Source organism: Centroberyx gerrardi, chromosome 15 (assembly GCF_048128805.1).
Source record: "Centroberyx gerrardi isolate f3 chromosome 15, fCenGer3.hap1.cur.20231027, whole genome shotgun sequence".
NCBI lineage: Eukaryota > Metazoa > Chordata > Actinopteri > Beryciformes > Berycidae > Centroberyx > Centroberyx gerrardi.
The window spans coordinates 8,471,153-8,485,579 of NC_136011.1; the positions used below are offsets into that span (position 1 = coordinate 8,471,153).

The 14,427-nt window shown below is 43.8% G+C and overlaps 1 protein-coding gene across 1 annotated transcript in view; it reads right to left on the reverse strand.

Moving 5' to 3' along the window:
- The window catches only part of cdh23 (cadherin-related 23), a 169,164-nt gene that overhangs the window by 62,878 nt on the left and 91,859 nt on the right, over positions 1-14,427 (reverse strand). The gene's annotated exons all lie outside the window — the stretch shown is intronic.

Genomic DNA, 14,427 nt, shown 5'->3' on the forward strand with positions numbered 1-14,427 from the left:
GAGAAAAAAAAAAAAATTAAACCCTATTTTCCACCCTTGTTAAGTTTTCTTGTCATGTATGTTCTGTTGCCCATCAGTTACAACTTTGTTTCTCAACCTAATTTTTGTTTGGGGGGTTTTTGTATGATGAGATGTCATTATACTCTTTTTTATTTGACCTGCAATTGTTACATTTTCTCTGCTTCTTTAGCATTCATTTATTTGCATGTGCAAATGAGCAAACTCTTCAACTTGTTTTACGCTGTCTACAGATTGTATATATGAGTTTCTGGAATTGGTCTGGTGCTGCTGCCTCTTCCAAATACTGTTATGAAAACAAAATTCATGGTGTACTGTTAGTTACCACATGCACAATGAACTACTGCCAGGCTTTAAAGTGGTAATGCTCAAGTTCCTTGTTTTTAGCGACATCTTTGGTGCTCGGCGCTCATTGCTGTGGTGTTTCTGCACTGCACTTCCCAGAGATCAAACAGTGTGTCCAGTACTGTGACGTCTTTTTCCTTGGATTTTCTGTTGATGCAGTTTGAGTTTCTGTAGGTGGCGCTCTTTTCTTTGTCTGTTCAGCCATGGTGGCTATCGCTGCTCATGCTCACTACCCAGTTCTTCTATTTGTTCCCAATAAACCCAGGAAAGATCTACCAGACACCAGGTGTGTAGATTAAAACAACAAATGTAAAAGCTTTCATGAACTTGCTATAGATTGAATCACTATTGTTATATCAATCGGTGATGGAAAGTAGCAAAATGGACATTTATTTATATGGAAACGCCACTGATTGTCAGCTTCAATTTTATGTCCAATTGTGATTTCCTGACTACCAGAAATTCTTGACTGTGACATTCTGACTAAATATAAAGTCTTTTCCACATCATCTTATTATAATAGGCATTGTACAGATTCTTTGTGTGCGTTTTTGTGAGGAGATACTATCATAAAGCAACCACAGCGTTCTGAATGACATGCCGCATCCAAACAGCTGCATAAAATCATCCATCGGCAGCTGGGTTTTTGCTTAGTTTCCATATTTTCACATAATTTTGACAGTTGTCTATGACCATATGACTGCCTGAGAAGACACACTTCACTCTCCGGAGGTGTTGATTGGATTACAAACAGGAAACCTGATACATTTCTTCATCCACGTGCCACACCGTTGCCCTAAAGGCGGCAACGGCTGCTGTCATACGCTTTGCAGATGGAAAGGGGGTTAGAAAAATCGCCCTATAAAAAGCAACACTTTCAGGAATCTTGTACTTTATGAAACGCTGCATTAACACGATCCGTCTTTGTACATACTGTATATACGCTCACGCATACACACACAGTGTTGTGTCTGTGCTGATGGATCGTGGCTGGAGAGGCTGTTGTAATGGAGTTTCACTTGAGCGGCTCTGCAGTCAGTTGGAGGGCCAGACTCATACATGTCTCCAGATGCTTTGTCAACCCATACTGCTGGTCACTGTGATGCAATGACGCCCTGATACCGACTTCATCATATGGGCCTCTGGGTGCATAGATGTGCTCACGTGTGTGTGTGTGTGTAGGGTTGCACATGTAGTTTGCATGTGTGTCGTTGTGTGGCACTTATACCTTTACCGGTGTTTGTGCATATGTGTGTGGGGGCATACAGGCCTTTGCGTTTGTATGTGCATATGCGTGTGTGTGTGAGGGCATATGCGCATGCGAGTGTGCCAATATGTGTGTTGGGTGATATTGTATGTGTATGTTTTTAGTTGTCTGTGTGTGTGTGTATGCGTGCACATGAGTGAGCCAGTGCATGTGTTAGGGGATATCTATCTTTGTGTTTTTAATTGCATGTGTTTGTGACTGTGTGTGTGTGTGTGTGTGTGTGTCTCACAGATGGAACAACGGCTGCAGCTATCAATGGTTTTTTTCCCCTCTCCTTCTAAAAATCACACCATGCTGTTTAGCTCAAGCCTGTAATTTCACAGAGCGCTTCCACAACACCATCCTGCATGGTGAATCAATGTTCCTCTTTAATGTCCAAATGGCCCTGGCTTTGTTGTCGCTACACACACAGCGCAATGTAACACATCCCCCTGAGTAGAGCGGGACGCAAAATGCATGTGAGGTGTTTAGGACTCCAGTCAGGTTCTCATATTAACCTGTGAGCTTTCATCTGTCGTGTCTCTATGACCCCATCACTTAGTGCCACTCAACTGCTCTCTCTCTCTCATTCCTCCCTCCTTCCTCCATCCTTTATCTTTCCCTTTTCCCCTTCTGTCTTTACCTCGCTTTCCTCCCTCTGTCCCGAGCTCCGCCTCCCTCTCCGCTCTCTCTCCCCCTCTCCTCTACATATCTCCCTCGGCACACTCTTTCCCCTCGATGCCTCCGCCCCGCCTGCGCTCCCTCTCTCCCAGGTGAGTGACAGGCCCATAAGTGCTCCAATGATAGCAGTGGGGGTGTTAGCGTGACAGCTATCGAGGTGGTGACAGGAGCTGGGCTCAGCCGGAGAGCTAATACTGCCTCTGCCTCCGCGGCCGAGCCCCTCGCGCCATGACGGCAGACAGAGAGAGAGAGAGAGAGAGAGGGAGAGAGAGACGGAGAGAGAAAGAAAGAGAGAGAAAGAGACGATAGCCATCTCCCCCCCCCCCCTCCTCTTCTCTCCCTTCTCATCATTCACAGACTCACTCCCTTTCTCCACACCAAACAATCACCATGACAGTGCAGCCCAGTCACTTTGCCAACTGCTCGCCAAAGACTTTCAACTTTAGACGTAGAAGGCCCGCAGCAGATGGATGGGGGAGATTGGTTTGTACAGGGATTTGCTACAGCTTCAGTCTGTGGGCCGGGGTCTTTGACGCCAGTGTGTTACAGCGCTCTGCCCCGCTTCATCATGGTGGCTTAAACTTTCTTGTTGGGGGGAGCTGGGGGTGGTGGAGGGGGGGCGGCAGCGAGGTGGGACGGGGACAGACTGAATGTCAGATTTTTAACGAGGAAAGAAATGACACGGAAATAAAGCCAAGCGCTGGGCGCAATAAATGTGCCTCACTAATTACTGACTCTGCTCACCCCCCACACCCCAGTGACCTCACAAACAATTACAATGTTTTCAAACAAGCAGTGCAAGTACAGCGTTGGTTCATAGGGCAAAATGGAACAAATAGTTATTTCATACCAACTGAAAAAAGCAATTCTGATGGATTCATCCCACATCGTGTTTGGACATAGACCCCTTTTCAAGGTCAGTGGAGGAGGCTTGTGATTTTTTCCCATGTGAAACCTATAGACAGTGTGTATACTTAGTGTATTCTCATGGTGTGGCATGAATTTTCTGTCAAGTTGGCATATTGCCGTAGATGCTTATTGTTGGCTACGCTGGTACAAAACCCTGTTGGTTGATTGCCTGCACTTTTCCTACCAAGAGAGGCCATGAGTGTATGTAATGTAACCTAAGTCTCAGGGGCGAATTCACAAAAGGATTGCGCGGCTTTTGCTGACGCTAAACCTGTGCAAATAAGACAAAAAGAAACCGTCTAATTCACAAAGCACTCGCAAAGGGTGAAATGCCCCGCTAACTGCGCTGCCACGCAAATAGCGTCTTGGTGCTCCTGTGCTATTTGCACGTATTTAAATGAGGTAATATGCATACATTTGGCGCAAAATTGGCCCCTTTCCATGCAAATGAGCCTCACTGCAAAAACAGTCCAATTCACAAAGCTTGGCGCTAATTGCCACACGCAGTTAGAGTGAAATTATTAGCGTCTTCAGAGAGTTGGTGGTAACTGAAGCATTTATAAGGGGTGTCACGCCCAGACTTTATCACTTGTTGATTTAACTGAGAATTGAATTGAATTGACCTTGCAAATGTCTCTGCAACAAGTCCACCTTTGTGTGACCTAAAAAATAAAATTGTCTGTAAATACAGTCTGTAAATAATATTTTGACATTATTATTATTATTACTATAGAACTTTAACACAGATTGCTTCACAAACAAAAGCAAATAAATCAGTACAACCAAACAATCAATACAACTCAATTTTCTCACAAATATTTTCACTTATCTCACTAGTCAGCACAGTGGGCTTTATTTTGGCCTAATGATTCAGCACCATGGACAGCCCCGCTCAAACTCATTTACAGTATTACCTCCGCCAAGAAGGTTATGTTTTCGGTGCCATTTGTTTGTGTGTGTGTTTGTCTGTCTGTCAGCAGGATTACGGAAAAACTACTGGCCCGATTTTCATGAAACTTGGTGGAAGGGTGTAGCATGGGCCAAGGAAGAACCCATTAAATTTTGGAGCGGATCCGTATATTGGTTGCGCTTGCACATTTGCATATCATAGAAGACTGGATTGGCCTTGGTGGAGGTCTGCGCTCTCCGAGTGCCCTTCTAGTTTATTTTGGGATGCAGTGAGATGCAATGACAAACAAAGGATGCAGTGACAGGATGCAATTGTGTCATGAAAAATAAATGAATAAAGCTCCCATACATTCTCCTTTGTTCTCCGCTTCAAATCATGCCATCTTCTTTTGCAGTCTGAAGGTGCGTTTGGAAACACCAACAGCACTGACAGACTGGGATATTAAATCCCAAATATGGTTTCTTGCAGTCCCAGTTAAATTTTTTGCCTGAAGTTTTGAGGAATGCCTCTGCACCTCGTCTGTCAGGGCTTCCAGCTCGCGGTCTAAAAATTTCATTTTTCTCTTTCTCTCTGCCATTGTCCTGCCTATTGTGTTCTTGGCTTGATATTGCATATCATTAGCGCAATATCTTTTGTGAATCGGTCCTTGAGACGGAGCAAATAGCGGGTGCAAATGATGCGCAATTCATGGTGCTATTAGCGGCCGCAATCCATTCTTTGTGAATTCGCCCCTCTGTGTCTTAGATGAACAGTGGGCCTAGACTGAGTTCAGCGGTGAAAGTCTCTTCAACATTAAAGAGCAGAGCACTGGGGTATCAAAGTCAGCATCCTGATCAAATCCAAAGTAAGCTGTTAAGGAGTGGCTGCACAAAGCGTCAGCGCAGTGCTGATTGCCAATATACACTCTGCAAGCCCTAGGGTCCTCAGGCAGTAACTACAAAAGAGAAATTAGTTCTCAGTTGACCAGTTTGGTTAAATGATGTGTTTCTTCCCATCAGAGAGGCAAGCCAGCAGGCATACACAACTCTGTGGGAGTGTGTTTTGAAAGTGTGTGCATGTGGGTGCACCTGTGTGCTGGTGTGTGTGTCTCATGCATGTTAATGCAAGTATGAGAGGATGTGCATGCATGTTTTTGTGTGTACTGTGTGTTTGTGTGTGTGTATGTGTGTGTGCATATGTGCATGTTTGCGTGCGCACATATGTGCAAAGGATATAGGTGGACAAAGGTGCAAGGTGTTTCCAGAAGTTTATTCAGTCTTTGGGTAAATATGCTCCCCGACCGTTTACAGTATAAACTCCTATTATCACACTCAATTGCTTTCTAGAGGAAGGTGGAAATGAGAGCTTCCCCTCATGGGTGACAGAAAGTGGGGGTATGGTGTACGTGGGTGTGTGTGTGTGTGTTGTTGGGGACTGTGTGTGTGGTGGTGGGGTGGGGCAGGAGCAGATTATCAGCCCTGCTATCTTGGGGACCATGGGGGGTGGGGGGGGGTGGGGGGGGGGGGGGGGTGGGGGGGTGATGCACAAGCTTTTCTATCTTGAGTGAGCTGGAATTTGAATTGATGGGCTCCCAAAATTGCTTTTTCCTGCTGGAGCTTTGAGAAAGGAGAAGCATGGAAAAGGAAACCAATTATTGGCTGTCAAAGCCTGCTGTCAAAATAGACATGACCCCTGGTTCAAACACAGACAACCCCCTCTGTTTCCGTGTTACACACCTAAACACAACCACACAGAAAAGACAACAAACATACACACACACCCCCAAGATGTCCAGTTTCTGACAGTCTTTGTGTGAGAAACAATGATGAAGACACGGTTGTCGAGTTATCTTCTTCAGCTCTGGTTAGCTCTTCTCTTGCGGCCTTCCTCTGAGGCTGCGTCTCTCACACTCTCACACTCTCTCTATCCATTACAAGGTCATACATCAATCTCCACAAAGATGTTTTACAACTGGGATATCACTGCCTCACAGAGCAGCTGTTTTGAAATGTGAGCATCTTCATGTTATCACGTTGCATATGTGTGTAAGACGTGCAAAGATGGATCATGGTCATATGATTCTAGCGCATCCCGTGGATTGCTGTATCCATCTATGTATCCAAGAGGCACGTCATCCTGGCAAAATATATGGGCTGTGGATCAATAGTGAGGAAGGTTGCAGCTCCCAGTCCACTCACAGCTTTTGACCACTGTGGGCATGAAGAGGTAAATTCAAAGAGAGAGAGACAAAAGTAAAGTTGAGACACTTCACTCCTTTATACCTGTGCGCTATCAAACTATGCATCATTCTGTATCTGCTTGTTCCAACACTTCATTGAAGCTATATACACTTACTGTATATTGAGTGAAATATTCAATCCTAAGACACAATTTTTTATGGCTGCGCAATTATATCAAATGAAAAAAATCTAGATGTCTTGTTCATCATTTTATACACAATTACATTTAATTCAGCATGACATATTTGGTGTCTTTGGAAACCTTGGGATTTTGACTAGAATTTAAAATAAAGTTCTGTGGGTTTGAACAAAGCTTGGCCGCACAACATGCGTTTGTAATGAGGGACCCACCAGAGGGACAGGCAGGGTTGAAGAGATTCCCAGAAGGAAAGGGAAGGGAAGGAGCATTGGTTTAAGACAAATGGATTTTAATGGTCAAACATTTGTCTCAAAAATAGGACAGAGGACAGGACAAAGATGTCGTATGTATCGTCAGAATACAAGGAGGGTAATGACTGCTTCAGTAGGAAAAGATGAGTGAAAACATTCATTTTAACAGTGACATTAATGGTGTTTGTCTTCCCTGTGTTCCCGGTCGCATCCTTCCCCTCTGTTTCTATCTATACACCATGGGACTGTGCAGAATCTGTACTTGCTTCTGATCAATACTACAGAACAAGACTCAGAGAGATGCCAGCGGCTCGGGGAAAGCACAAAAACTCTGACACTAATGTTGGAGCCAAGCTGAGATGTGTCCAGCTACAGATCACACTGGTTGCTTGGGGATACCCTAAGGGGCTACTGACTCAACACGGTTGTTTCTATCAAAGAACTAACAAGAGCATTGACCCATCCATCATTACCTATCTGCTGCAGATCTTTATATTCGACATGGGAGAAAGGACAGTACGGGAGAAGCTGTGAGACAGGAGGCAAAACTCAAACCTATTCAGCCACGGGTCTCTGGTGGAAAATCCTTCACCTACTTTGGATCCGAGGACCGGCCGCATCCCTCGGCAGTCCCCCAGCTGTGACCTAGAGCACCGGCGGGTGTTGATGGGAGCTGTGTGCGCTTTTACTGCGGACACTTTAGCGTAATGGCGATGGCGAGCGCACTTTTACGACTGCTTTATTTCCCTAAACCATTAACGAGCAGGTGGGAGCGCTCACGGCGACCGCAGCCTGCCGACAGAATTGAACAGCCTGTTTCTATTATCTCCTGACCACCCAGAAGACAGGCAGACAGAGAGACAGAGACGGAGAGAGAGGAAGAGAGAGAGCGAGAGAACTTTAACAATGAAACCACTTTCTAACAGTGTATACCTTTGTAAAAGAGGAGTACAATAAAGAAGGATGTCTTCATAGTATACCGAGACAGCTTGCAAGAGATATTCTATAGTAGTACTGTTTATGTGAATACAAAGCTACTATATAATGATGTGAACCGCATGTGAACCACAAGGGGAAAAAAACAGCTGTTTACTCTGGCACAAAGGAGAGAGGGGGAAAGAGAGAGAGAGAGAGAGAGAGAGAGAGAGGGTTGTATTGTAGGCATAAGCTTGGAGATACAGTTAGAGCTGCCAGTGAAATGGCTTAACGATGAGTACTGTGTGGCTGGAGGCTTCACTTTGTCGACAGGCCTTCGTCCTCCCCCTCTCTTTCTCTCTCTTTCTATATCTCTGTCCTCAACGATTAAGGAGTGAGATTAACACAGGACCAGGGAGGATGCGGAGAAAGACGAAGAGTGAACTGGAGAGAAAGCTAACACACTGAATATCAGGGAAAAGACACAGCAGTGGATGAGTGGATGTGCTTGGTATCTGCAGCTATCTGTTGAGGGAGCGGGGTTGAGCTCAGGGGACGACACACACACACTGACCTTTTCAACGTGAAAGAAGACAACAGTAAACATGTCGTCCCCCACGAATGATGCTGTCCCTGTCTGGGCCAATCTATGTCTAAGTCAACTATGCTTTTGACTGTAATTGTAGCGCCCGCTTTGGCCAATCATTGTAATTTTGAACATGTTGCAACACAGTGGTGAGATGCATAATTTCCCCAAGTTTCATCAAAATCTGATCTGTGGTGTCTGAGATAGTATGTGTGGTGGATGGATGAAATGAATGAACGAAGGGGTGGCAACTCATACTTCTCTAGAGAATTGATATCATCAACCAACCCCACTGCACTCTGGGAATGCTCAGACTTTCCACTAATCTCCAGACCCCCTCACCCCCCACCCACCTACACTGTCCACCCACACACACCCCGCCTCACAATGTCAGGACACCCATAATAAGCGCCTCATTATTAACAGTGACTCTGTGCGGCTACCACTGGCAGCAGAGAGCCAGGCCTCACCCTTTTTATTACAGTAATGAATTATAATTATTGTTGTGAATATTACCCCCATAAAGAGCCATCCAAACGGCGGTGCTGGCGCAACATCCTCCACTTGGTAATTTATAACTTTCCGCCGGAGGCATTTATCATTGTGCCATAGCCCTCAAACACGCAGCATCTGCATGGAGCCCATAAAAGGCATTGGGGAGAACAAGATAGTGGTAAAACAAGCTTGGTTTATGTCACCTCGACTCCCTGACTGACAAGTTGTGTACACAACCACAGGAGATACTATATACGTATGGTTCTGGTCTAACCATAGCAGACGTAATAGATAGATCTGTGCCTCAGGAAGAATGTTGCCTCCCATAAATGTCATAACATCAAGGCTGAGGATAAGAAGAAAGGAAGGTGCAGGAAAAAGTTATTCGATATGCATATTAGACATGCAGACATCTCCACTAACCCCCAACACACACATATATACACACAGAGGTAGAGCCAGATGGATAAAAAGAGCAAAAGAAAGCAAAACAGAGACAGAAAGAGAATGAGAGAGAGAATCAATGCAACACCTGAAAACCATTAGCAATCTAATGGTAAAAGAAGAGAGAAAGTGAAAAAAAAGAAAAACAACTGAGGGCATGCAATAAATAAGAAATGAAAGAAGGCAAATGCTCTGAAACCCAAGGAGAGAAAAACAGAGTGATTCTACTGATATGAGCAGCTGCTGGTGTCTAAAGTCTCCAGGGTAAGGAAGAGACAGAGAAAGAGAGAGCGAGAGAGAAAGGGACCCGGACACAGAGTAAATCACAATAAATATTTATAATGATAAGTAATGCTGCAGACCATAAATATTAAACAGCCACTGCCTGTGTGCATGTGTGTCTATGTGTGTGTGTATTTGTGTGTTTGCATTTTGAGCAAAAGTGTCCACAGGGACTGTGGGAGCGGGCGCTGAGTAATGCATTGACTAAGGTTGTACATAAGCTTTGATCAGATGAACTATGAATATTAACCCAAACAAAGCATTTCAATTGCATTATCAGATTGCTTGTTTAGCACTTTTTAAAACCCCTGGGAGTAGCACTGTAACCAACATGCATAATTTCAATTAGCATAAGTATAAAGAATTAAATAAACATCATCCAGGCCCCACCCTCTTTACCTTCTTCAACGTTATTAATATACATGACTGGAAAAACACCTTCTGGCCAAAGAACTGACAATGAACCAACGGTAATTCAGTGATCCTGCCTGCTATAGTTGGTACTATAAACACTGAGGTCCAGATTCACTAAGATTGCACTGCAAGGGCAATTTGTGCATTTTTTCGCCTGAGCTAAGAACACAGAGTTTTGGTCTTAGTCACTAGAAATTTATTCAAATCAAGTTGTGATGCAAAGAAGAACTTGAAAAGAATGCAAACAAATATCTCCTTCATCACCAACTGGAAACAGGAATTGTGTGCTTCAGCTGTAAGACTAATCCACCAAGGCTGGCAGCTTTGCGGCCGAAGCGTCCTTTATAGTGTGTTTCCTGGATGATGTTTATATAGTGTTTTCTGATCAGATTTGAGATTCTAGGATGGAAAACCCTCTTGCTTGCGTGACTTACTGGCCACGATGCCCACGTCTTGCAGGAATGACATCAGCAATTCTGAAAGGCCAAACTATTTGCTCAAAGTCTTTATGTCACCTTTCAAAGAATCTTATATGTGCTACAGTAGTTTAGGGGAGTTGGTTGAGGAATGTTAGTGAATTGGCCAAAATCTCGCTTTATTTTTTGACCTGCATGGCATTCTGATTTGGTCATTTTGGTGATCTGGGCATTAATTTAAGCTTGCCCACTCGCCTGAGGTGAGTGATTTTGGAAGCGGGCGAGTCCAGAAAAGGCCCAGCCCAATTGGCAAGTGAGATTGGGCAGCAGATTCTCAATCCTACTAGTATGCATGAATCTACACTAACATTTAGTTAAGGTGTCATAGAAATTTCAGTCTTTCTAAGTCAGTTGCCTGTGTTCTATTTCTTCGGTTCCACCTTAAGATCCAAGGGCTCGTCACTGCCTCAGCCTTCCTATCAGACCTCTGCACTGTTGCTACAGCGCCAAGGCTCAAAGCTGAGGCGACAGACAGACAGGCAGCTCTGGAAGTGGAATAGCAGGAACGAGATGATGAGGGGACTATGAACGAAGAGAGGGAGAGGAGTTGTCCTGGCTCTGGGTGCTGAAACATCATTTGTCTGCCATCTGTTGCACCTCACAGCCTGCTTACAGAGTTCACTGTGCTGCTAGTCCCTGCCTAAACGTCTGGTTGTATTATGATCGCCTCGGGTTCTTCACTGCAGTAAAGACGAGCGCTAATGGGTGAGGCTGGTACATATCTGATGGACCAAATGAGTAAAAAGGAAGGGGGAAGGGAGAGGCATCACATTCATTAAGTCACAATTAACGCTACTGGCAAGTAAACGTCCGGGATCTTTATCTGTCTTCTGTTCTTTTGTTTTAGAATCGTGCTTCGGCAGTTAGATATTACATAAAATGCATAATGGAGAGGACACAAGAACGCAGATTGAGGAATAGACATTATGTCACAAGTAACACTTCCACTTAACTATGAAAAATACCATTCCTGCAGTCAGTGAGCAATATAATCCACACTTAACACTGGGAATGATAGGCAGGTAAGTTGTTATTTTACCTTATGGTGACTCACAGCAGTGTGCTGACAAATGTTCTAGCCCAGGGCTTTATGTCACCCAGGCTAGTTTTACCATACTTTCCCCTTGAAATGTACAGTCAGAAAGGGGGATTCAATGGATATTAATATAAAATGCAACCTATTACGCTTAAAAGTAAGATATCATCACCTTTTACCATCCCTCCACTCCCACTGCTGCACTTGATGGATTTACATGCAGTTCTTAGTGTGCCTCGCCTCAGGCATTAAACAATAATTTATACAATACAATGATACCTTAAGCCTCCTATCTAACTCCTAAATTGACATGTCTAACTTCATCCTCACCAAGAATGACTTTTTCCTACAAACTCAAGGCACCGTGATGGGAGCGACATTTGCCCTTGATGAAATCTGTTCATGGTTTATCTAGCGGACAAATATATTTATTCTAACAACCCCTTCATCTCTAATATTGTTTTCTAGAAACGTTACATTGATGGCACATTCTTGATTTCAGGTTTCAGACGGATAAGTAAAAAAGGTGGACGATTTTAAGTTAGATACCAAGAAACTGTTTGATCAATTCATTGCCAGGGGCTACTCCAAGAGCTGGCTTAACTTTGCCTTCACAAAGGCCCCTAGTTACTCTAAATCCACAGGGCAAACTGTGAGGGAGCGCAGGTCTAGGGGTCTAATATGCTGTACTACATTTAGTGAAGAGATTAATGGCGTTATCAAGAAATGCTGGCATGTGTTATAAGCTGACGATGCCGGGAGAGAGACATTTTGCTGATTTGACTCTGTCTATTCCAGGGGAAGAAACATCCGGGACATGCTGGCACATGCAGACACACTCCAGGCTGCACATGGAGAGAGACTAAATGGTCCTACAGGCTTTTTTCCATGTAAGCATTGTACTTCCAGTCAGAAAATCGAGAAAGTCAATGCCTTTGTCGGCCACGCAACTAAAAAGCACTACAACATCAAACACCTCATCACTTGCAGTTCCACTAATGTAGTTTACCTCCTCCCCTACCCTCGTGGCCTGCAGCGTGTAGAGAAGACTGTTCGCCCTCTCAGATCCCGCATTAATGAGCGCAGGAGTTCTATCTACAGAGCTGATACTAAATCCCCTGACATTTTCAGGAGGCCAAACATTCAGCCTCTGAACCATTCCGTGGTGTAGACAAGATGAACCACACACGCACACACACTCATCTTGAGAGAAAACTCTTACAGTGTGAAAGTAGATTTTCTTGTTACAAACTGAGCATCCATCAGGTCTCCATCAGGTGAGACAATTCATTTATCCTGTTCCCTGTAGATTCCCCTGTGACCCTGCATGTACCATGATGGCCCTTTAGTATGTGCTATGTCTTATGTGATGTGTTATGTGTGTGTATGTGATGATTGTTTGTATACAGCCTCTATAGTGCAAATTTATAATTGTAGGTTGGGTAGTTGTATTCACACTTTTTCATATGATGGCTTTCTTGTATCTTTTGCATTATGGGTACAACTAGTGATATTGTGATGTTCTTAGTTAAGTGACTTTTACTTAACTAAGAACAATATGATTCCTGCAGTCAGTGAGGAATGTAATTCACACTTAACACTGGGAATGACAGGCAGGTAAATTGTTATTTATATCCCCAAAATGAGTTTCGGGGATATTATGGATTCACCCCACCCGCCACCGTGGTCGTCATAAGTGAAAGTGGGCGTGGCCTATGACCTTTTGGCTTATAACTCAAACAGAATTTCACCAATCGCTATGAAACTTGGTAATCATGTTCCAACCTTTATGTGGAACATGCACACCAATTTCCATACAGATCCGACCAGATTTTGCCCAACAGCAGCATTTTGAGTGTACAGCTAAACACAGTAAAGTTGGATATTGACATCTTTTAACTTGCTATTACATTGTTCAGTATCAGAACTTGATAGCTTGGCGCCTGATGGCTCAACAGCCTAATATGACAAAACTGACAGTAATCTTAATGCAAACTTCCACGTTTCAGCTCTGGCTGCTGTACTGGCATGAACCCAGCCATCGCCGCTAGCAGCTATATTTAATTAGTAGTTAAATTTATTATTGAGTGTTAAAAAAATAGTTAAGGTACATACCCTTTATTATTGGGGAATGAATTGAATTTTATTACATTTGACTTAATGGGGCCTTTGAGGATTGGGGAATTTCGCTGAGGTACCCTTGCTGTCAGCCCCCGACAGCATCCTAGTTTTACCTTATGCTCTCTCACAGCAATTGACAAATGCTCTAGTACAGGGCTTTATGTAACTCAGGCTAGTTTTACCTCACCTTCCCCTTGAAATGTACAGTCAGAAAGGGGGATTCATTTGATATTAATATAAAATACAACCTATTATGCATACAAGCGGGATATCATCCCCATTATCATCCCTCCACTCCCACTGCTTCCTACAGAATATGAAGCAGGGGCCCAGTGGACGGATTTACATGCGGCTCTTATGCAGTGTGCCTCACCTCAGGCTTTACACAATAATTTATACAATACAATGATGCAATGCCCAATCCAAAATAAATACCTCATTGTTCACACAGACAAGAGCGAGGCGTCATTCACTTGTTTGATCAGACTGCAGCGTATAAACAAATAAGTCTCAACTATTAATTGGATCACAACAGTTGTAAACTACTGTCTACAATACTAATGAACAAAATTACGACAGGCCCACAAAGGTAAACAATCATGCACAAACACATTCATTGAAACACGCACACACACACACACACACACACACACACACACATACATGATAATCTTACAGGATAACAAACAGAAAACACCTACCATGACTTCTCCCAGCTTTAGCTATGTGTTGACCTTGAGGGAATTCAGGAAGGTAGTTGTGTATGTGTGTGTGTATTACATGTATGTGTGTACATGAATGTGTTTGTGTGTGTGTGTGTGTGTGTGTGCGTGTGTGTGTATTCCCATTTCTCAGCCTTAGAACCAAGCTAGCTCTTACAGGTATTTATGGGCACAGGCAAGCTGAGTGGGGGAAACATCTGTTTAATCAGAGTGTGTGT